Source organism: Notolabrus celidotus, chromosome 2 (genome assembly GCF_009762535.1).
Source record: "Notolabrus celidotus isolate fNotCel1 chromosome 2, fNotCel1.pri, whole genome shotgun sequence".
In the NCBI taxonomy this organism is placed as follows: domain Eukaryota; kingdom Metazoa; phylum Chordata; class Actinopteri; order Labriformes; family Labridae; genus Notolabrus; species Notolabrus celidotus.
The window spans coordinates 3,686,327-3,711,893 of record NC_048273.1 but is presented as its reverse complement, the minus strand read 5'-3'; the positions used below and the strand labels follow the sequence as shown (position 1 = coordinate 3,711,893).

General features: G+C 39.8%; 1 protein-coding gene across 1 annotated transcript in view; it reads right to left on the bottom strand.

Moving 5' to 3' along the window:
• The window catches only part of kank3 (KN motif and ankyrin repeat domains 3), a 40,475-nt gene extending 17,913 nt beyond the window's left edge, over positions 1-22,562 (bottom strand). Inside the window, exon 1 of the mRNA XM_034709273.1 lies at positions 22,456-22,562. The gene's annotated coding sequence lies outside the window, so the exon portion shown is untranslated. The remainder of the gene's footprint in view (positions 1-22,455) is intronic.
• Between the last annotated feature and the right edge of the window lie 3,005 nt (positions 22,563-25,567).

Here is a 25,567-nt window from a genome sequence, read left to right as displayed (position 1 = left end):
CACACAGAGATGTATTTTCAAGCAGCCTCTGGCACATTCCTTACACATGCTGTTGCAACACGTCGCTCGTCCTTCTAGCTGACTGACTACTGATAACCTATAACCACACACACACACACACACACATATCATCTGTCAGCTCAGCCTGCAGCAGTTTATTATCAAAGTCCAAACCACAGAAGTCAGACTGACAGAAGACTAATTATTAAAGATGAATACACGATGGATTAATTAGAACAACCACAGTGGAGATCGTGTTCTGCTTTCTATCTTCTTATCAGCATCTTCTCTCTCTCTCTCTCTCTCTCTCTCTCTCTCTCTCTCTCTCTCTCTCTCTCTCTCTCTCTCCCTCTCTCTCTCTCTCCCTCTCTCTCTCTCTCCCTCTCTCTCTCCCGCTCTCTCCCTCACTCTCTCTCTCTCTCTCTCTCTCTCTCTCTCTCTCTCTCCTTTCAGTTTCTTCTCCTGTCAAAAACAACAATAAAAACAATGCTGCAGTTGTTTCCATTCAGACAAATAAACAACCTCTGACCTCAGCTGGTTTGCTTTGATCTAAACTAAAGAGAGGAAGTTCTTGTGTTAAGTTTTTTGCAGATCAAATAAAATCTCACCCGCTCTCATTTTGGTTCCTTCAAACTCGACACACTCTCGTCTGGAGCACTTTAGGATTTGACATCATCAGTCAAGGTTGAAAGAAAAACACATGGCGTCATGTTTTTGTCGCACGTCAACAGAAGTGACTCTGTGCAGGCTCTTACTGGTTTGCTCCACATCATTCAGATGTTGATATCAAAGCCAAACTCAACACTGCAAAATAAATATGACGTGTATGTAACGGCGAGAGCTCTGACTCTGGAATGCTCCACATAGAGCCGCAACAAGGATGACATTAGAACAGCTCTTTGTGCAATTAATGAGGAGTTTAATTAGCATCCTTTAATTCACAATAAACTTGTTCTCATAAAGAATTTACAAGCAGGGAAAACACTCATTTATAATCGTTTCTGCATCTCAAACAGACTGAAGTCAGGAAACAATATCAACAAACCGCAGCTTAAAGTTAAACTTTAGGTTCTTTTTCTGCATGAGCTCTAATACTCTGAACATGATGCCCTCACCAAGAGTTCCACTTCATTTAAGTTTAATTTCTGAATTAATATTTTGTCTGTTAGAGCCAGAGAGTAGTTTGAGTCTGTGTGCTTTATTTCACTCAATCTGTGGAGACTAAGTCATTACTTTGGCCCCCTTGACTTTGGAACGACCTCCCTGAGGAGATCAGGCTCATAGACAGTGAGTGACATCTTTTAAAACTCTTCTGAAGACTCATTTTAAGAGACTGGCTTTTATATGACTTCACCCTTTTAACCGCTTTCTATTTTCATTTATTTTATTTTCATGTATTTTCTAACTAATTAATTATTTTTTATTTTACGAGATTATTTATTGTTTTCTTTTCTTTTTTCATTCATTATTACAATGTTATTAATCATTTTTTTTCTGATGCAATGTCATCTTTTTCTTAAAACCTTTTTTTCGTCCTTTAATGCTTTTACTTATTTATTTATTTATTCACTTACTATCTGATTTATTTATTTACTTATTGATTTATTCACTTACTAACTGATTTATTTATTTACTTATTCACTTACTGATTTATTTACTTATTTATTTATTCACTTACTATCTGATTTATTTATTTACTTATTTATTGATTTACTTAATTATTTATTTATTCACTTACTATCTGATTTATTTATTTACTTATTTATTTATTTACTTACTAACTTAAGTACTTATTTCCTTTATGATTTATTTACTGACTTATTTATTTACTTTCTAAATTATATTTACTTACCAACTTATTATTTTACTTATTAACTTACTTTCTTATGTATTTACATAACTTATTTATTTACTTGTTTATTTATTCACTAACCTATTTATTTATTTACTTACTCATTTATCTGTTTATTGTTTAAAAACCTCTATAACAATGATTTATTGCTCTACTGTTTTTAAACCTGTTTTTTAAAGCTCGAGTCAAGAACATCACGTCCATGATTTTTGCTTTAAGTTGCTGCTACATTAGCTCTGCATGTAATAGATGGACTGTGTTTATATAAGTTGCATCTGGACAGTGGAACCTGGGATCAAACCCGACCCTCTGATTGAGAGACGACCGACTCTTCCACTGAGCCACAGCCGCTCCACGATACAGGCACAGTAGTTTTACTCTTTGTAGTGAACTGACATTAACATGTATCTTGCACACATCATGGCGTCTCCACAGAGAACCAAGGCTGTCCGAATGAATGATCCTGAACTAAAGCGCTGTAGTTAAAAGAGAATAATGTTGTTGATGTTATGAAGTATGATTGTGAAACAGAAGAAAATTCACTCCATCTTTTTTATGTTCTTCACTTCTTTCTTTTCTTTCCACTCAACAATGTCCTAAATATATTCTCTCCTCCCTCTCACCTCCTCCAACTCTTCATCTCTACCCTCTTCTTCTCACATGACTCTCATTTCCTCTCACACCCTCCTCCATCTCTCTCTTTATCACTCTCACACACACACACACACACACACACACACACACTTCCCTGAGCTCCTCTCCTCTGGTGTTTCTGTTTTTCTCTCTGAATTGATGACAGACAGCAAATTACAGAGAAGCTGCATTCCTTCCCTCTACACCCCGAGCCCTGACCAGCTGAGAGCCACGCTGTCGAGTCTCCTCGAAAACACACACACACACACACACACACACACACATACACACCGCCACCACCACCACCGCCAAGTGCCAATGCTCATAATGACACTCACAGAAACCACAAACAAAATCACAAAAATGCTCATAAAAGCAGAAACATGAGCGCACAGCCACAGAAACAGAGCGGGCTGTAAAACGTGCGTGAACACAAACACGTTGATTCATATATTCTCTTTAGGTATAAACACACACCTCCACAGTCTCATGATTCAGCAGACAGAAAAACACAACGTTTAGTCGCTCACCGCTGCAACTGAGCGAACACAATGCCTGCATACCTCCTTAATTTAGTGACGGCTCTGAGAGGTTCTATTGTGCAAACACAAACATCATTGTTCTTCAGTCTCACTAAACATTAAACTAAGACGTCTGAATTTCTATGGCTACAAATTACGTGACATTCTTGAATCAGTTTGGATGCAACGCTGCAATCATGAAGCAGCTGGTCACACCCAACACTACACTCATATTTTATCATATTACCAACACTGCAGTGAGAGCAGTCACACACTAATCCTCTGCCAGCAGAAAAACATGAAGTATAAAATAAACCCAGAGCTTTGTGAAACAGAAGACTGACTGCTCCTCCGGTGTGTTTACAAGATCAAAACATATTACACTAAAGTAAACGAAGAAAGAACAGTTTCCATTGTCTCTGGAAGAATGATGGTGTAATTTTATTTTGTGCAAGAAGTTTCCTGGAAAGAACAACGGAAAGAGCTCGTACATTAAATTAAAATTAACCTGCCAAAATATTTCTCAACCAGACATAAACTGTCTTAGTATGGGAGGTAGAGCCTTCAGCTATCAGGCCCCTCTCCTTTGGAATCAACTACCAGTCAGGGTCTGGGAGGCAGACACCCTCTCTACTTTTAAGAGTAGGCTTCAAACTTTCCTTTTTGATAAAGCTTATAGTTAGAGCTGGATCAGGCTTGGACCAGGTCTTAGTTATGCTGCTATAGGCTTAGACTGACACACTGGGATCCTGTCTTTCCCTCTCTCTCCTCTCTATGCCTGTCTCACTTGAACTCTTCCTGTCCCATTAAAGTTACTAACCATAGACCTTTCTGGAGTCCCTGAGCTCGCTTGTCCCATAGGTTCCTCTGGATCTCAGCTGTAGATTCCTTTTTTGGGTTTTTTATTCATACTTTCTTTCTCTTCTTTCTTCTTTCCATGTTTCTTCATCCTTTTTGTCTCCTTTCCTTATCCCATCCTTTCCTTCTGTCATTCCTTCATCTCTTTCTCTTCTTCTGGTCTCCCTCTCTTTTCTCTTTTCTTACACCTTTCTGGAGTCCCTGAGCTCCCTTGTCTCGTAGGTTCCTCTGGATCTCTGCTGCTGTGGACGTGCCAGACTCCAGCTGCTACAACTACTACTATCCATCTCCCCACTATCATCTCTCTCTCTCTTCATCTCCCTCTATCCCTCTCTCCAACACGGTAGGTCTCAGCAGATGTGTGTCTAACATGAGTCTGGTCCTGCTGGAGGTTTCTGCCTGTTAAAGGAAGTTTGTCCTTGCCTCTGTAACTTGCTAAATGCTGCAAAGTGCTCTGCTCATGGTGGATTAAGATGAGATCAGACTGAGTCCTGTCTGGAAGATGGGACTGGATCTGATCCGGTCATGTATGTATATGTCATGAACATAGAGTACAGACCAAGTAGTTGTGTTTTGGTTTCTTCTACAGATACTCTTTGCTCTTATGTATTCAGTTTTCTCTGCGGCTCAGTTGGAACATGTGACGAGTGGAGAATCACTGGGTTGTTAGTGAAAACGAGAACATTCGGGGTTTCCTGCTCTCAGATACTTCATGGAAGAGGAAACGTTGTGCTGGTTTACGGCTCGGGGCCATGTTTTGGAACAGTGACCTCATCCTCGCCGCCACCCTTTTCCAAGGAAGAGAAAACGGAGAGACAGAATCTGACAGTTGAGGAGGGGAGGGAGTGAAAGCCAACATCCTCTCACTGACAGAAACTTTTACCCTCCATCTGCTTTACATGAGAAAAAGCCCATTCAGAAATCTGCACATGCATAGAAACCAAGATGCAAACACAGACATGCACCCCCAGTCTGAATACCAGACCCGCCAGCAGGCACACCAGGATGTGTTAGGTTGGGAGGACGTCCTCTGGTTTTCATTTTCAGCAATCAAAATAATTCCCTGAAATTAACCAACGTTAACTTTTAAATGAAATCCAGAAGTTTCTCAAAAACTAAACGAGCATCTGAGAATGTAGACCTCCGCCAAGGCACCATGATCCACCATTACTGCTTATTCACAAGGTTCAGATCCACTCCCTGAATGTGATGGGCTTCTTTTGGTCTAGGCAGTTGTCACAGGTTCGACTCCCGGCCTCCACCATTTGCTGCATGTCTTCCCTTTCTCTCTACTCCCCTAGTTTCCTGTCTCTCCTCGGCTGTCCTATCCATTAAAGGTGAAAGTGCCCCAAGAATATAACTTCAAGATTTTCCAAAAACCCATAAATATCTCCAAAATCTTAAAATCCTTAGCAAAGGTAATTAATCAATCAAAGGAAAGTTTATACGACACAGTTTGGATAACAGATTCAATCATTTAAATAATAAATTAAGCCAAAAAAAATGCAGTTTTTTCAGGATTTCCACCTTTCAACTGTTTGAAATCAAAATTAAATGAACATTTTAAACAGTTGAAAAATGTAAACAATGATCCTTAGCCATCATAAAGAGTTTGGGGATGATAACAATGACCGTTTTATCTTATTAATAAATGTAATGAGGAAATTGAAGATTTGGGTCACATCCTGAGTTGAGACGTTTCTCTAAGTTTTTCAGAAGCAGGAATCAGGGTTTGTACGGGTGCTTGAAATCCTTTGAATGTCGTGTTTTCAAGGTTTGGAAAATGCTTGAATTGTAATCATATATATTTCACAATTAACAACAATCTGACTCAACAGATCGACTAAATGGAGAGAAATAAAACAGTCAAATGTAAAAAATAAAATAACCGCTCTCCCTGATGGGCTCGCGTGTGACATGCTGGTCTGTTGTCATGTGTGACGTGACGTCGCCCCCTAGAGGACAGTACGTAGACCAACATGCCGGGAGGCTGACGGTTCAACGAACGTTGGCTAGATAACGATAAATATAAACTATAAGACGTGGAGCAAGTCTGCACAAAAGAGATCAGACTTTTGGCTACAGGAGAGCCGGCACTCTGCAGTCATATGACAGGTAAGGTTACAGGTGTACTATCATCAATCATCAATCAATCTTTATTTGTATAGCGCCAAATCACAACAAACGTTATCTCAAGACGCTTTTACAAACAGAGGACGTCTAGACCACACTATGTCAAATTATGAACAGAGACCCAACACCAAGACAGGGTAAGACCATAGACTGTAAAAAATATGGACGTAGTATCCGTGACGTCACCCATCTGTTCCTGAGAGCTGTTTTGAAGCAAATCGACGGCGGCAGCCATATTGGAAATGCGGAACTCAACCAGGCAGAGTGTGACGTAGTGTGAGCCTCTTAGCCAATGGCTGTGTGTTCCCGACCGGGAGTCACGTCAGTCATGTCCTTATTTGGGCAAAACTCATAATCTTAATATCTTCTGAACCGTCACGTTAGAAAAAAATTCACCCCCGTACAGTGTGTGCCATTAGAGAGATTAGCTTCATAGAGCCAAGCCGTTTTTTGAACCAGGCTGTAAACATGTTTATTAATGCTGCAAAGATCGTCTTTTTCCCATTCATATCTATGTGGTTTCCGGTGTTTCTGCAGCCAGCCTCAAGCGGATTCTCGATGTATTGCAGTTTATAGCACTTCTGCATTGGCTTCATCGTTTGAGACCGGAGTTTGCCGCTTGGGTAAGACTCAGTCTGACCCCACAGCCATCATGCCTCGACTGAGTTGGGTCTGGAAAGACAGATAGAGGGGAGTAAGAGAGAGAGGTGATAGTGATGAGACGAGTCGTAGAAGCTGTTGCCGCTGGAGTCCAGCACGTCCGTATCAGCTGGAGTCCAGATCGTCCACAGCAGGAGGACGTCTACTAGCTACCATGTTAGCCCTACACGTTAATTAGCCTATCATTTGTTGATGCTAATCGCCGGTTTATGCAACATGTTTTTAAATGTAAACTTAAGACTTACCTTTTAATTCAAGCATTTCATCTGCAGTAATTTATTTTTAGACCTGGACTGCATTATTATAATCATTGCTTTAACATTTATTTATCGTATTTATTTATTTCTTGTATTCATCTGATCTTGTTAACGCTACCTTATTATTTAACGTTTCTTTCCACTATTACTTATTTTATAAATTTGACTGTACTGATTTCATTTTTAAGTATTTTATTTTTTATAATTTTACCATTTCTGTTCTTTTCTGTCTCTCTGTTATTCTGTGAAGTACTTTGGGCTGCGTGTTTTTATGTATGGAAGATGCTGTTTAAATAAAGTTGAGTTGAGTGATCGCACGACCGCGGTCGGTCGGCGACAAGTCTCGTCTCAACATACCGTGTCGTGCCTGAGTCGGCGGCCTCGGAGTGGGAGGCTCTCCCGCTGGATACGAAGGCACGACACAGAGTTCCTCATCAAGACCCGATTCTATCACATTATGCAATTTACAACTGCTTACAGTACTTGGAAAGTTTGAAATTTGACCTTAAACGTCCTTGAATAGTTCTTGAATTTAACCATGAAAAACAGTGTTCGAACCCTGAGTAATGGTTTCATTTGTTCCTGAAATGCTCCTTCGTGGAGCTTCTGATGAGAACAAACCTCCAGCCTAAATCCGATTTCTGCTTTCTGACAAACAAACACGGAGCGCAACACAAAAATCAACTTTTAAACTCTTTAACTCTCATCCCAATAACGTTAAACCCAACGGCAAATCCTGAGCTTGTAGTCAAGTAAGAGAATGTAGAACATTTCTTTCATGTCTTAATCCTTGTGAGGACATTTAGGCCAAATAGAAATACAAGCTCTCACACAGGAGGGCCTCTCTGCTGCTGGGATAAATCTGCAGTTTCCTGAAGGGAAGCCCACTACTCCCCCAATAAATCTCCCTCCTCCCTACACACACACATACACACTCACAACCTCTTCATGCCCCTGTTGGAGACCTCCTATTGTCTCCCAGTAGGAACTGGAGGGGAGGAGAGGGGTCCTGCCAGGAAACCCAACAGGCTGTCCTGAAAGCTGCTTCCTGAAGGGAGCAGGAAAGCACAGCCGAGAAGACAAGCAGGGACGGAGAGCTGAACAAACAGAGCCAATGTGACACTGACACGCACAAAACACACACTCTGCAGCATCCTGCAGCCAAAAACAGCACCGAGGCCAACATCACATGATGCATCACACTGAGCTTAGATAACATGTTATCAGTTCTTAGTGTTTAAGTGTTTGTGTGTGCTGAAGCTCTCACACAGCAACACCCTGTCACCTCTGTGTGCAGGGTTCTGTAACCACGCATCACTTCCTGTCTCACACATCTTCATAAAATCAGACACTAAAGACGCATCACCGACATCTTGTGTCCCGAAAAACTCCCGTCTTTAATCACGATCAGGTCGACTTCAAACTTCACAAGCGTCCTGCCTCCCCTCCCTTTTCCTTCCAGATTCTCAGCAAACACAATCCGGCACATTCAGAGTCCACAATGAGGCTTTATGCCTCCGAAGTGGCCACGCTGTTTTCAAAAAGTTTTGTGAGGCCTCGTTGTTTTCTCCACACGACCCCCTCTGTGCTCTCTTCTTCTGACCGTTTCCAGGTTCAAAATGTCACAAAGTGAATTTAATAAAGTCTGTAGAGCCCCTCGAGAACACTACGCTCCCAACATGCAGGCCTCCAAACCGTACCAGTGTCTCTAAGAATAGTATGGGAGGTCGAGTCTTCAGCTATCAGGCCCCTCTCATTTGGAATCATCTACCAGTCAGAGTCCGGGAGGCAGACACCCTCTCTACTTTTAAGAGTAGGCTTCAAACTTTCTGAGTACAAGCTGGATCAGGCTTGGACCAGGTCTTAGTTATGTTATGCTGCTATAAGCTTAGACTTTTTTAAGCTGTCTTTCCCTCTCTCTCCTCTCTCTGCCTGTCTCTCACTTTAACTCTTCCTGTCCCATTAAAGTTACTAACCATAGACCTTTCTGGAGTCCCTGAGCTCCCTTGTCTCGTAGGTTCCTCTGGATCTCTGCTGTAGATTCCTTTTTTGGGTTTGTTATTCATCCTTTCTTTCTTTCTTTCTTTCCATCTTTCTTGCTTTCTGTACTTCTTTCTTTTTTATTCCTTCCTTCTTTCTTTCTCTCTTTTATTCCCTATTGCTTTCATTCATTCTTTCTTTCTTTCTTTCTCTGTTTGTTCTTTCCATGTTTCTTCATTTTGTCTCCTTTCCTTATCCCGTCCTTTCCTTCTGTCATTCTTTCACCATTTATTCTCCTCTTTTTCTTTCTTCTGGTCTCCCTCTCTTCTCTCTTTTCATAGACCTTTCTGGAGTCCCTGAGCTCCCTTGTCTCGTAGGTTCCTCTGGATCTCTGCTGCTGTGGACGTGCCAGACTCCAGCTGCTACAACTACTACTATCCGTCTCCCCACTATCATCTCTCTCTCTCTTCATCTCCCTCTATCCCTCTCTCCAACACGGTCTCAGCAGATGTGTGTCTAACATGAGTCTGGTCCTGCTGGAGGTTTCTGCCTGTTAAAGGAAGTTTGTCCTTGCCACTGTAACTTGCTAAATGCTGCAAAGTGCTCTGCTCATGGTGGATTAAGATGAGATCAGACTGAGTCCTGTCTGTAAGGTGGGACTGGGTCTTGATGTTGGGTCTTTGTTAATAATAGAACATAGAGTAGTACGGTCTAGACCTGCTCTGTTTCAGTCTTCAGATAACGTTTGTTGTGATTTGGTGATATATGAATAAAGGTTGATTCTCCTGAAATCTGTCAGATCTCTTGACTCTAATCTGTTTCATGACAGATCACTTAACGTTATCACTTTAATTTGTTGTCTTTTTGACCTGATAATAAAACAAGACTGAAAACATTTTAATTATATTCCTGCAGTCTGACATTGTGTGCTTGTTAACCAATTTCCTGTAAGGGAGGAAGTTATTTCGCTCTAACCAGTCAGTAGTGATACATCATTTCTGCCAAAAGCTTTTTTAGAGCACTATTTTTGATCGACTCAAATCCGCCATGCTGACTGTGGAGTTGTTATTCCTGGGATCGTTGCTCAAGCTGCTGAAACAGCTGTGAGGGAAACAATAGATAAACAAACAAAGATGTGGCCTGAAACCACCGCTCAACTTACAAACAGAGAACTTTCATCTCCTCTGTTTCCCAAGCTGTCCAAATTTTGGAGATGTGCTTCCGAAATCACTTGAATTGTAGAAATACTGAGTCCTTCCATGAGGGAAGTTTTATGTTTTTGGCAAACTGTATCATGTTTGGGATTCAGATTTGGACCAGAGACCTGACTGGACATGTAGGATCTCCTGATTTAGCAACTCTTGGTAAACACTGATGGGAGCGTTTGTTTGCAGGCACACTCAGATTGTAATCCAGCAGCATCCAGTCAGCTGAGTCTGAGGCAGTCTCAGGCCCGATGACAGTCCACCCCTCCCTGAAACAAAGCAGGGCTCTCAAATCGAGTTTTCCCCCAATTAGCCGGTTTCCAGCTCTGACGTCAGCGTGCATGTCGGACCAAACACACCTTGTTTTCCCACAAGCTCTCCAGGCCTGTTTCCCCAACATTACAAACTGAACCTTTGTCAAAGCTGCTTTTTAAAACCCTCTAACATCACCGTCCTGTTCCTCTGCAGAATATTTTCCACTTCCACCGTACGACTGCGTGTTTCTTTTATTTTCCTTAATCACTTCAGCTTATTTGTGTTTTGTAGCCAAACAAAAAACTCCCCTAAACCAGCTTACTGCATCTTTAAACATCTCTCTCAGTTGACCTACATATCTGCTGCACAGATTTCTGAGACTGTGACCCATTTGTCTCTTCACACAGTAGCAACTGCAGTCTCCAGATGTTGGATTCTCATAACTACAGTACACGAGCAGATGTCTGCTCCGGTGCATTCTGCCCAGAAACAACAGAAATATGTGTTCACTATCGTGTCATTTCCTTCAGTGGTGGGTATTACACGGGTTCAGCACCTCTCTGATGGAGGGGGTCGGGGTAATGACAAGGTGCTGCGTGTGCGTGGGTCTTTGAAACGCTTTGAAATGTCTCCCAAAGCTTCGTCCTCATATCTGCCTCTGTGGAAAATACATGTTTGTGGGCTCTAATTCAGTTTTCCATCACGCTCTGATTCAGTTAGCTTGTCAGAGGTTGAGGGCTTTTTGAGTCGCACAGAGAGACAGAGAGGCAGTTTATGAAACTCAGTTGAACAGTGATGTCCTGAATCTGAGACTACAAGACAACCTGACAGGTCGTCTGGTAGAAATTACAAAAAGGACTTCTTTTCATTCTTCTTCTGTTGCTTTGTCTATTATTTACAATGTGTTAATGTCATATCAGCTTATTCTGAAATGTCAATACTTGCATTGTCTTTCTAAAGACTCTTTAATTGATTAATGTTGTGTTCACACCAAACATGAACAAACGTTTAATTTGAATACGATCACAGGAATATTTGTGTTTACTCTTACTACTTACTACTTACTTCATGGGTCGACTATTTGAATAATCGTCGAATAGATGCCAATGACCATCGAATAGTATTTAGGCTTGAAATGCCCATCCCTAGTGTAAGCGAGTGTCCAAGACGCAAACTTTTGCAATAGCTGGCTGGGTCCCTTCAAACACCATTCCAGTCTGTTCTCATCATAGACTTTATAATAAATGGACTTAGTCTCCCTGATGTCACCCATCTGTTTCTAAAGCCCTGTTTTGAAGCTGATTGGCGGCAGGTGCCATATTGGAAATGCTGAACACAACCTAATTCTGTGGAGTTAGTGTGAGGTAAAGAGGCGGGCTTTGAGCCTCCTCGCTAACAGCTACAGTGTTCCCGCCTGTCAATCAAGCCGGTTATGAAAAAATTCACCCCCTGTACATTGTGTGCCGATAGAGACATGAGATATTCAGACTAAAATATTTTTTTGAACCAGGCTGTAAACATGTTTATTTCTGCTGTAAAGATCCTCTTTTTTGAATTTGTGTGTATGTGGTTTCTGGTACTTCCGGAGCCAGCCTCAAGTGGACACTTGAGGAACTGCAGTTTATAACACTTCAACATTGGCTTCAATTCTCGCTGCCAGAGGTTCTCACGGTAAAGCCGGTTGTGCTAAAGGGGGCGGAGCTAACTTCCTAGTACAACAGATAGCTGGAATCAAGTGACAGACAAATGTTTTCACAATTTAGCAGATAACCGTCCTCACTCTCTGTCCTCACAGTGAGCTCCTGTTTATTCCTGATCCAATAAAAACAGGTAGAGTCACAGAGTTCAGGGAAGCTGCACAGAGATACAATCAATGAGTGAACCTCAACCGGTCCGTACGTCACATCATATGACACCGGAGGATCTGCACGCTGATTGGCTATCGAGTTCAGATTTTTGAACTCACAAATGTATTCACACGTGTAATTTCCTTAATTCACGCCCAACAAGAACTTGTGTCTACTGGTGTGAACGCCCCATAAAGCAGAGTAATGTAAGAGTCTTGTGTTTCTGAGATCTACAGATGATATGAAGCAATAAAGAAGAGATAACCTGTTGGATAAAACAAATAAGACAACTAGAAATGTGAAAAGAATCAAAGTAGAACATAGAAAAATGTTTCCATCTGCAGAGAGAACTGAGCATGGAGGTGTTTGAGCCTTGTTCAGTCCTCTTCACATGACCTCATATTATGAGACTGCATTTCCACCAACACCTGAGTGCTAACACAACATTTGTTCCATGTGAGCCGGTGAACTGAGGTGATCTCTGTGCTGTGACGGGTTTGGGAAACCAGTCTGACCCAGGAGTTCAAGGCCTCGCTCTGACTCTGCCCTCAGAGACATTCGTATAAACGGCAGGATCAAAATCTGAGATAGTTCAAGTTCCACCACAGACTCGTAGTCCTCGGTCCTGCTCTCTTTGTTTCGGCCACAAAAATATGAAATTGGGTTCATACGGTTTGTGGCATCACAGCAACATGCAGAGAGTGTTTCCAAAAAAAGCCGAGGTTTGGCTTTCCCAGGAGAAGCGGTCCGTTCAGACACTGTGAGGTCTGACCTTTCTGGTGCCCGAACCACAAGGGTCCAGTTTGTCTTAAAACCAGTCAGCTACTTTAATGCCAGAAGCTTTTTAAGGTTATTTATAACTAACTCTTCGATATGGCCAGTGTAAACAAATTCATCTCATTACAGCAGACTGCAGCAGTCTGAGGTTAGTTCAGTGTTTCCCTCCTGAAGTCTGCGTACGAACGTTTCTCAGACTGTAGAGACAGCAGAGGGACCAGAGTCTGATGGACTGGACTGGTAATTCATCATATTTACATAATAGTAAGTGATACAATAATATTTACTAATAATTCATACATAGCAATAAAAAGACACTTTCAAATAAACAAGTGGGTGACAGTTTTCTCCATAACTATAAATCAGGCCTCGAAAACCTGGTTTATACTTCTATGTTGAAATGAAGACGGAAGTTTCGATCCAGTAGCCTACGTACACAGCCTGACATGCACCTCCCCCAAAATGTAACTACGCCTCGAAATGATGTGGACCACAAGCCCTGTGTTTGGGCCGCTGGACAGCATTGTATTTCCTGCATTTACAGCACTTCAGAAATCGCCGTTCATCGCCGCAAATTTAATCTCCTCTGATGTCTCGTCTCTGTTCTTCCATGTAATCATGTCTGTATGATAAACAGCAACATGTATCAGCTCTGAATTAACATAACACGCTCTGAATCACAACAGGACACGTAGCGGGACAGAAACAGGCGACCCAGCTATCAGAGAGACCACACTGCCCTCTAGTGTTTCGGCGTGGTACTGCAGAACAACACGGACACATCAACGCACAAGTATGTAGAGCTCACGTCTGTGTCGCCCACTGCTGCGTAGGGTCAACACAGAAGTATAAACCAGGCTTTAGTGTCTTGTCCAAGGACATTTTGGCAAGTGCAGAGCAAGACCTGGGATTGAACCCCCAACCCTCTGATTGAGAGATGACCAACTCCACCACTCAATCAATCAATATTTATATATATATATAGTGCTAAATCACAACAAACCTTATCTCAAGATGCTTTCACAAACAGAGCAGGTCTAGACCGTACTGTATAGAGTATGAGTGGGGCACTTTGCAGCATTTAGCAAGTTACAGTGGCAAGGACAAGCTTCCTTTAACAGGCAGAAACCTCCAGCAGGACCAGACTCATGTTAGACACACATCTGCTGAGACCGTGTTGGAGAGAGGGATAGAGGGAGATGAAGAGAGAGAGAGATGATAGTGGGGAGACAGATAGTAGTAGTTGTAGCAGCTGGAGTCTGGCACGTCCACAGCAGCAGAGATCCAGAGGAACCTACGAGACAAGGGAGCTCAGGGACTCCAGGAAGGTCTCCATCTTTGCCTTGACCAAGTCGGCTGAAAATAGTTCCCATGTTTCATGAAGTATCTTAAAACATGTTTGACCTATTTATGAAGATTTTTTTAGGAGGAACACACAATGCTCTGGGTGAAGTGACAGAGTGAAATTGAAGTATTTGAAGACAGAACGACGTGCAGCTACCGAATACTTCCAACCCATCACTAAAAGAGCGTCAGTTTGAAACAAGTCTCGAGCTTCAGACGACAGCTGACTGACTCATTAAGGTGGTCTGCAAAGTATTTAATCCTCTCGTCACAACTCGACCTTATTATCATCTTAGGATACAATGAATATGACCTCATGATGCTCAGTTTAATCGATAAAAAGTTGCTTCGCTGCTATAGGCCTAGACTGCCGGGGGAACTGGCACACTGACACACTGGGATCCTAGTTCACCCCCTTCCCCCCAACCCCTTCATCACTTACTTTAACTCTTCCTGTCCCATTAAAGTTACTAACCATAGACCTTTCTGGAGTCCCTGAGCTCCATTGTCTCGTAGGTTCCTCTGAGCTGCCGTAGACGTCCTCCTGCTGCGGACGATCTGGACTCCAGCTGATACGGACGTACTGGACTCCAGCGGCAACAGCTACTACTACTCGTCTCATCACTATCACCTCTCTCTCTTACTCCCCTCTATCTGTCTTTCCAGACCCAACTCGGTCGAGGCATGATGGCTGTCTAACATGAGTCTGGTCCTGCTGGAGGTTTCTGCCTGTTAAAGGAAGTTTTTCCTCTCCACTGTAACTAGCTAAATACTGCGATGTGCAATGCTCATGATGGATTAAGGTGGGGTCAGACTGAGTCTTACCCTGTCTTGAAGTTGGGTCTCTGTTCATAATTTGACATAGAGTGGTCTAGACCTGCTCTGTTTGTAAAAGCGTCTTGAGATAACGTTTGTTGTGATTTGGCGCTATACAAATAAAGACTGATTGATTGATTGATTTATTCTCTGCAGCGATCAAACCCTTCTTCTCACGATGGCAGCTGAAACATCTCATTATTTTTTAGTTCTCCTGAGATCCGGGTTTCACTGAGAAGTCTGTCGTAGTCAGAGTAATATAATTTGTCAAAAAGAAAATTTAAAGTTGATTCAATTTGTTGTAATGCCAAGAGGAAGGACTTCATGATGGCAGAAACAACAAAGTTCCAATTCATTAAACTAGATTAGATTTCTGCAGAACTGGAACGTCTTCATCTTGAGATGTTTTGAATCATGGGATGGGAGGTTATTAAATTGAACTTAATCCGGTGACAAGTAATATAAAACGTATTGATTCCTCACCAAGAAGAGTTTGAAGCTTTCCCCTGAACTCATGTAACAATCCTCACCTCACTACTGCCTTTGTGTTACTCAAACTATTCCACTGATTCCTGTTTATTACACTCTGCTGTGTACGGTCTACTTCCTGTTCAGCTCCAGCAGACTCTGGAGCCATTGTTTTAGGATGAATGGAGAACAAACAAAAAGAAAGTAAACAACCTCATGTTTTATTCTGCCTCAAAAAAACACGACCTACATGTAGAACACAAGCAGCTGCCTGCCTCTCTTAAAAAACCCTGAACCTCTGAAGAGCCTCTCCTGAAAAGCCTCTCCAATTAGAGAATCTGGCACGAAGCTCAAAGTGGCAATTTCCATTTTCAAAAGCCTGGATGCCCGTTAATTATGATGAAAGCTTCCTGCTATCAGGTTCCACGCAGCCCTCACACTTAAAACTAATTGCTGCCTCAGAAAAAATCCTTGAACTTAAAAAAAAGTAAACACACCAAAGTGACTTTCAGAGAGCAGAGATGAAGCGTGTTTCACGTCCAAGAGCTCGGCTGGGTTCTTGTTGTGATCACTGAAGTGAGTCGATATCAAATAATTACATTCAAGATTCTCCACTGAGCTGCTAAAGAAAGAAAGAAAGGGCTCAAACATCCGATGATCTTCTTATTGATTTGATCTTATTGATATCTAAAAGCCCTTCATTCAAACACTGCCTCTTTAAATGTTATGTATTTAAGATAACTAGATTATTACTAATGATAATTTATTGTGTTAACCTTTCACTCGTGCATTTTTGTGCCACAAAGGCCAGATTTGTTATGTTAAGATGTTCATTTGTTAAAGTTACTAACCATAGACCTTCTGGAGTCCCTGAGCTCCCTTGTCCCGTAGGTTTGCTCTGACCTGCTGCTGCTACAACTACTACTATCCGTCTTACCACTCTCATCTCTCTCTCTCTCCCTCTCCCTCTATCCCTCTCTCCAACACGGTCCCAGCAGATGTGTGTCTAACATGAGTCTGGTTCTACTCAAGGTTTCTGCCTGTTAAAGGAAGTTTGTCCTTGCAAGAACTACAAAAAAAATGTCCTTTTAGGTCAATCAGCCAAGAGCTGGTAAATTAAAATAAAATTCCCCCGCCTAAGTATTTTTCAAAAAGACATAAACTGCGAAAGATACGCTGTCATTGCCATTAAAAACTGATCTTAGTATGGGAGGTTGAGCCTTCAGCTATCAGGCACCTCTCCATTGGAATCAAAGTCAGGGTCTAGGAGGTAGACACCCTCTCTACTTTTAAGAGTAGGCTTCAAACTTTCCTTCTAGATAAAGCTTATAGTTAGAGCTGGATCAGGCTTGGACCAGCTCTTAGTTATGCTGCTATAGGCTTAGACTGCCACACTGGGATCCTGTCTTTCCCTCTCTCTCCTCTGTCTGCCTGTCTCTCACTTTAACTCTTCCTGTCCCATTAAAGTTACTAACCATAGACCTTTCTGGAGTCCCTGAGCTCCCTTGTCTCGTAGGTTCCTCTGGATCTCTGCTGCTGTGGACGTGCCAGACTCCAGCTGCTACAACTACTACTATCAATCTCCCCACTATCATCTCTCTCTCTCTCTTCATCTCCCTCTATCCCTCTCTCCAACACGGTCTCAGCAGATGTGTGTCTAACATGAGTCTGGTCCTGCTGGAGGTTTCTGCCTGTTAAAGGTGACATATCATGCAAAATTGACTTTTTAATGGTTCTCTACCTGAAATATGTTTCCCTGGCATGTCTACAAACCCCCCGAGAATGAAAAGAATCCATTCTGCCCCTGTTCTGATTTCTCCACCTTTCTGTAAATGTGTGCTGAAACCAGCCGTTTCAGACTTCCGTGTTTTTGTTACGTAACAACAATATCCGGTCTGTAACAGAGTCAGAGCTCGGAGCTTGTTCAGCCCATAGACTGTATAAAATAATACTGAATCCCCTCCTCTGTTTTTCATTACCTGCACAAATGTGTGCTAACAAGGAGCTTAGGAGGGAGGCATGCTAGTTGTAGGCTGTCTTAATAAACACAAAGGTCGGTTTTACTCCCCACGTCTGCAGATTTGAAGATCTAGTGGAGGATTTTTATTTATCATAGATAAGTGCTAGCGCTAGTTAGCATAGCTACATAGCTACATGTCGTAGCTGTAGCTGTGTACCAAGACACACGTCAACATACTGATAAATAAAACAACAAGAAACAGAATCTGGAAGGTCCCGCTGCCTTTCTGGCAGAGGTCGGTTTTACTCCCCACGTCTGCAGATTTGAAGATCTGGTGGATGATTTTTATTTGTCATGGATAAGTGCTAGCGCTAATTGGCATAGCCACATAGCTACATGTTCATAGCTGTAGCTGTAGCTGTAGCTGTAGCTGTGTACCAAGACACACGTCGACATACTGACAGATAAAACAACAAGAAACACTAAATCTGTGACCAATCCTTCAGAATAGGTCCTGCTGCCTTTCTGGCAGAGGTCGGTTTTACTCCCCACGTCTGCAGATTTGAAGATCTAGTGGATGATTTGTATTTATCATGGATAAGTGCTAGCGCTAGTTAGCATAGCCACATAGCTACATGTTCGTAGCTGTGTACCAAGACACACGTCGACATACTGATAAATAAAACAACAAGAAACACTAAATCTATGACCAATCGTTCAGAAAGGTCCTGCTACAGGCACCCCTCCGTCAGGATCAGATTCAGAGGGTTGAAGTAACGTGATCTCTGAGCAGTCGTGTATATTCAGCCAACATGTAAACATTAGATCAACGTGCTGGAGAGCCGAGGCACATCCACTTCCGGAGGGGGCGTGGTCAGAGAGAAAACAGAGTGTTCTGATGAGGAATGAAGAAAAGGACTTTTCAGGCATGCCAAAATCTGATTTCAAAGTGTTTTTTTGAGCATAAACTTTAAAGACATGTTTTGGGGACCTCTTAGACCAATATATATTGATGAAAAAAGCGTGATATGTCCCCTTTAAAGGAAGTTTGTCCTTGCCACTGTAACTTGCTAAATGCTGCAAAGTGCTCTGCTCATGGTGGATTAAGATGAGATCAGACTCAGTCCTGTATGTAAGATGGGACTGGATCTGATCCTCTCTTGATGTTTGGTCTTTGTTAATTATAGAACATAGAGTACGGTCCGGGTATATCACTTTGTAGGAAGACAACAGTATTTCTTCTGTTCAAGCCTCTCCAGTGAGACTGAATGAATCAGAGCATGGGAAGCAGACACAGCCCTGAGCTCATGTTGTATTTACTCTGGCAGATTCTTTCTCAGACACATATTCCTCCAAACTGATCACAGGCGAGCCAATCACAACCATTTACAAGCTGCTCAGACATTCTTATAAACAACCAAGATGGCTGCCACTAACCTTCAACATGAACGTTTAAAATCTACTGCTGCATCTTCATGAATCCAACAAGAGTGCAGTTAGTACAAATGGTAGATCAGTTAGGGCGGCTGATTCATGTACACCCCCTGTTGGAACTAGCTTTCTAGCTTAGAAGCCGACAGCTATGCCACTCATTATTGCTGCAAAGATCGGCTTTTCGGCAGTCAGCCTCAAGTGGACACTCGAGGAACTGCACTTTTTAGCACTTCCTCATGGGCTTCATATTTCACGCTTGGTCCGTGCAAATCCAAATGAAACATTCCACCATTGTTACATCGTACAGCAGCAGTTACATCTATTTTAGCCTTGATATACAAAAACACGTGTTGAACAGGAAGACGGTTTAAGCTACCTGAAACATTAACCACTGAGAGGTTTGTGACGAAGTATGATGTCAGCATGCTTTGTTTTTGCCTGACGTGCATATTTTGTTTCTGACTGTCAGTCTAACACTCGAGACCAACAACTGAACGTTCCCATGTCTCTCTGCATCCTGTCACCGAGTAAGTGACAGCCTTGAAGCTCTATAAAAAGTTTAGACCTCTCGTAATAGAGCTAAAAATACGATGGCATGTATATATCAAGCTGCAGCACCGGTGTGAGGACAGACTGAACCCAAATCAGATTTAACTCAACAAACTGTCTCCTCTGTCCTGTTACAGAAACCAGGACACATGATTTACAAACACAGTGTGTCTGAAAGGAGAAACATAAGGACAGATATCAGAGTATGGAGCTGACCCCCCCGACACTTCTAACTAAATTTACAGAGAATCTATTTTAAGGCGACAGCAGTAAGTCAAAACTCAGGCTCCTGTTGCAACAAGACAAGGTTTCCCCTGAGAGCGCCTCAGAAACATGTCAAGAGATTAGCACTCATTAAATTACGTCTGAGCACATCCCTGAAGCTCATTCTGGATAACAGAGGCTCCTGTGGTTATCAATGAGGACTAAAACATTTCATTTAAACTCAACTTTAAAAACTGTTTCACTTTCGTTTCACAGGAAAGCTCTAAAGTGGAAGTCACCACATACAGTCGGTCAGCTTCTGTTAAAACCTTGTATCTAATCAGTGCACGTTGTTATTGTAACGATTCTCACATCAGTCAGCAGAAAACTGTCGTACAAATAAATACACCTCACTCTCCTGGAGGCCTTTCATAAACACACATTCAACATGAGAGGAAGCTTTCACTCTGAGCTCCTTAACCTGTGAGGGGAAAGTCTGATCCACTACGGGGGTAATGATTGAAACTATAATCAGCATTCTAATCACAGTATCACATAAAATCAATATCATCTTATTCTTTTAAAGCGCTTTATAAACTTTTATTATTTTTATTATATTAGAAATTGTATATTATTATCATTATATTAATATCTATATCTTATTATTGTATTTGTATATTATTATTATTATTATTACTATATTTTTATTTTATATTATTTTATTTAGAAGTAATATAATTATAATAGCAATTCTCTGTAATTATAATTATTATATTTTCATTTTTATATGATTATCATCATTCTATTTTTATTTTCATATTATTATGATTATTCTATTTTTATATTATCATATATATTTATTTTTATATTACTTTTATTATTAGTTGTAATATTGTTATTGTTATTATTCTAATTATATTTTTATATATCAATAGTAGTATATTTGTCATTTTATATTATTATTCTATTTCTATTTTTATATTATTATCATTCTCATATTTTTATATTTCTTTATTTATTAGTTGTAATATTATTACTGTTATTTTTCTATATTATTAGTAGTACTATATTTGTAATCTTATATTATCATTTCTATTTTTATTATTATTATTATTTGATTGTATTTTTGTATTATTATCATCACATAAACCTCAACTTTAAAACATGTGGTAGAAACAAACCACTAACCAATGGCAGCCCTTGTTTATATATATATATTAAACTGAGTCATGAGGTTTGAGTTACATTGATCGTCAGCGTTCAAGAATGTTAAAGGTAATTAGTTTTACAACGTACGTGAAAGCATGGTGTGGTAAACAATCAGAGAATCAGAGGGTTATGGAGAATAAAGTACAGTTAACCTTCAGTCAGGCAGAGAACAGTTCCCACCATACAACCAACAAGTCACCGACACATCCTTTAACACCGTCAGCTCATCAGTCTCTCATGCAATCATCATTTTCTCACACATTTCTGTTTGTGGATTCTTTCCTGTGAATTTCCAATCATACTAGACAGCAGCTTCTACAAATATCTGCACATCCCCTCTGACCACAGATATAATCTGAGCAGCTGCAGCAGCAGCATGGACACATCTGCTGAGGTCAGCCTGACTCAACATCTGAACATCCAACACCACGCACTGAAAAACTCTGCCATGATGATGATGATGAGGCACGGCGATAATAACAGACGAGAGAGAGCAGAGGTGGGGAGGGGAGCAACACTTCTGACAATGGTGGAGGACGAGGGGGGATTTCCATCCTGTGGAGCAACTTCACACCACAGCGTTTCTTCTACATCTACTCTACAGCTAACAGAGAGGAGACTACAGCTGTCCCAAACAAACAGGAGAGAGGGAAATAAGAAGAGCTCGGTTTAAGACAAGGAGCATATAGTAAAGTTAAAAGTCTAATCCAGCTCATATAGTACTGTCTATGATTTTAGACTGTACAGAAGTTTTAAATGAGTTAAGTTTAGTTTTAAACTAAGAATAGTTGAGTAAACTTTTAAATAATGTTTGGATCTCTGTGTCCTTTCTTAATGAACCTGGGATTTTTGTGTGTGTGTTCTGTATTGTATTTATGCACTTATATGTGAGGATATGTGTATGAATGTTTATAAATGTATGTCTAAAGTTGTTGAAAATCAATAAAAACATTGTTGGGGGAAAAAAGAAATGTTTGTATGAACAGGCACACACTGTATAGAGAGCAGGATGTTCTGACAGATTAGAACCGTGACAGGGTGAGACTGATAAGATTAGTTATCAGCAACAACCGTGTCAAAAAAAATAATGACTAAACATTTTGTTCTGACATTTATTTAAGTGACAGTGCAATAATGTTTAAACATAAATATATATATCATTAAAACATTAGTGCACAGTTTATTAAAGTTTCAGTCCCTTTAAATCACTTTTTTCATTCTAATAAAAAATGTAAAAGTTTTGCAGAGTTTTAATTTTCTGCAACAGAAACAGAAACAATCAGCCAACAGGAAGTAGAAATAAAAAGTCTTTTTGCACACATGCATTAACAGAAAGTGATCGATAACACTCCATTAAACTCTGAGACACCTTCTCTCAAACACACACAGCTTTAACCCTTTTTAAAGTTAGTTCACAGAGTCGATCAGTCGACCAGTTATCAGTTAATTGATGATCGATCAGAGTGTTAGGAAATCATTAAAGTGTTCCGTACCTTGTTGCTCCTCTCCGTCCGGCCACACTGAGGCTTCTCATGACTTTTGGAGAAGGTAGGAAAAGTTTGGGAGGAGGAAAAAAATCCCACCCCGCTGAGAGGTGTTAAACTACAACATTTGAAACAGGTGACTTCCGGTTGGGGTTTCAAAATAAAACAACACATTTAAACTATCTTTTTGTGTGTCTAACAGATTTTATAAATCTGTTACTGTTAGAGGATTTACATATTACTAGTTTTTTTTTATTATTAACAATAATAATATTGCATTTATTTTATGTAGGTTTTTTTGTTTTTTAAATTCTGCCACTTATTGTATTTGTTTACAATTTTCAGTAAAACTGCACCTAAATACGCCTCTACATTTTACATGAACACTTATTATATCTCTGACTTATGAATTATGAACCTTATTGTCCCTGTATAAAATAAATAAACCAAAATGCTGAACAATATCTGCACACATGTTTTTGCATGTACAATATAATAGTCAAAACAGGACATTTAAGAAACATACAAAGCAGCACTTACTATAAGCACAAGTAAAACATACTGCGCTTAAAACTTACACACTACATTGTATTAAACATTTTTTTAATTCAGTGCTCTATTGCTTTAGCAGTGGTTCTATAGGTCTACATTTTCACTTAATATATGCTGGTATGTATTAATTTGACTATATCATTACCATTTTTTATGTAGATGTAAATTAAACTATATCAGCAATGTATTTATTTTATTTTTTTATATTTAATTTGTAACTGTTTTAAATATATTAACAAGACAAAACAAATATAATCAAAAAAGGGTTCAGACATGTGAAATGAAAATAAAAACGTGAAGAGAAATTTAGTTTAAAAATGACTTAAAATGAAAAAATAAGTGAAAAGAAAAGAAAAAATCACCATTGTACTTTTGCATCCAGACACAGAAAAACGACTGTTCAATTAAGTTATTGTATTATATTGTATTTTATGTCATATCTGTTCTGCTATTGAAAATTCTCAACACTCAATTCCACCTAGCTTAAATTCTTGCTTTTATTTTGAAGGCAGAATAATGTCTCTCTTGCTACTTCCGGACAGTTTCTGGTGACTGATGCAGCTTCTTAATATCGATGAAGTCAACAGCTTGAAGGAATGAATGATTGACAGGTGAGTCGTCCAATGAGGATCGTGACACTGAGTATGTGGGCGGGGCCAGTAGAGAAGCGGGGCTTGTTTGCACATTTGGTCAAAAGGCGCCAAAGTGACAAGTTGACTTTAGGATTTGTTCAGGGCCAAGAAAGACCTGAAGACCTGCAGACCTGCAGACCTCCCCTGAGGTCTCAGTGTTTTTCTACTTAGTAATTTCAGAATACTCCAAAATAAAAGTCCATTCTGCTTCAGAAGACATGTTTTTATCTTTATACAGTCTATGGTTTTTATCTACTTTGTGTTTGCATTAATGCAAACTGAAGGTCTAAATGTTTAAATCTGTCTGTTAATATGAAAATATAAATCAGCACATGTATATATATATATTTATAGATGTCTACATGTCATCCTGCAGACAGATCAGGTTCTTAATGTGGAAATAAGCAGCTGAGATAACAGTGATAAATCTATTACACTGTGATACATGTCATTGACCAGCAGGGGGCGCTGTTGTCTTTCAGATTAAATCAAAGGGTTAATACAAAAAAGAGAAACCCATCTCAACAGTACAAAAATGACTGATTATTCAAAAATGTTTTGACTTTGCGTTAAGTTTAAACCTTCATTTTATTTCCTCAACTTAACATTTAAGAACATGCGAGTTGTTGGACTGACCCTCAGTACGGTAGATTAAATAATATTGGTGTAAAAGGCATCAAATACTGACAAATATATCACAACATTGAATTTTTTTTAACCTTTTGTACTTATTTATTTTCTAAATATTAAACTATTTTTTTTATTGTATTTTTACTATTCTTTTATTCTCTATTTATTTATTTTAAATTATTATAATTTATTATTATTGTTTTGTTTTTATTGATTTATGTTTTCAAGTCTTGTTTCTGGGCAAGATGCCACCTCAACTTCTCCAGAGTTTAAATGTTTAGAGTAACACTGGTGGCCCGCAAAAAAGCCATAACAAAAAAGTGTTTATGTCAGGATTCACCTGATTTAGTAGATTGGTTTAATGTGATGCACGACATTTTTGTAATGGAAAAACTAACATTTACTCTGAGGCTCAAAAGTGATGTTTTTAATAAATGTTGGAAAGGATGGATTGAGTTTATGAACTCACATAGAACAGATTTCAGGTAAAGATCTACAGCTGTACTGTAACCCCCTTTGTTCTCTGGTCTAAAGCATCACACATGGACTGTTGGTTTTTTTTGCTTGTTGTTTGTGTGTTCATCATCTTTGTTTTCTTTTGTTAAAAAAAAAGTGCTCACTTGAGAATGTATTGTATAAATCTATCTTAAACTCAAATTAAAAAAAGATAGATTTTATGAGCATATAGAAACCTGAGTGACATTACTTAAGGAAACTCCCCCACAATATTAGAATGAGGTTAGAATATTGTATGTTTTGCCACAAATGAAGGTGTGATTGATGCTGTGATGATGTGTTGTGATCGACAGCTAGACAGCCTGTGACCCCCAAAATATAGGTGCCAAAGACTTGTCACCCCCTCTGTCCCTCAAAGTGATTTAATGTGGCTTCATTTAGCTGGTCTGCAGAAAATGACCCTACCTATATGAGCATGTGTCTGTGTTTCCTGTGCCGTTATGAATGAACCTGCTGCTACTGATGCTTTAGATAATTAACTGTTCACTAACCCTAAACTTAGGAGGCAAAAAGAAAGGAAGAAAACTCATTAGATTTTATATTTTCAAGGTTTTATTTCAAGTTTAGCTAATGTTTCTGTTGATATTTTTTACTATAAATGGATAAAATGTACTATTTTTAAACAACTTTTGTCATTCAACTTTTTTTATTGCATTTTTTTCAGTATTTATTTTTTCACCACAAGTTAACAAATTATAGATAAGTAATATAAAACCAACAAAGAGAAGAAAAAATAAATAAATACAATTTTTTTTATAAAATAATGATAATAATAAACAAATAATAATAAT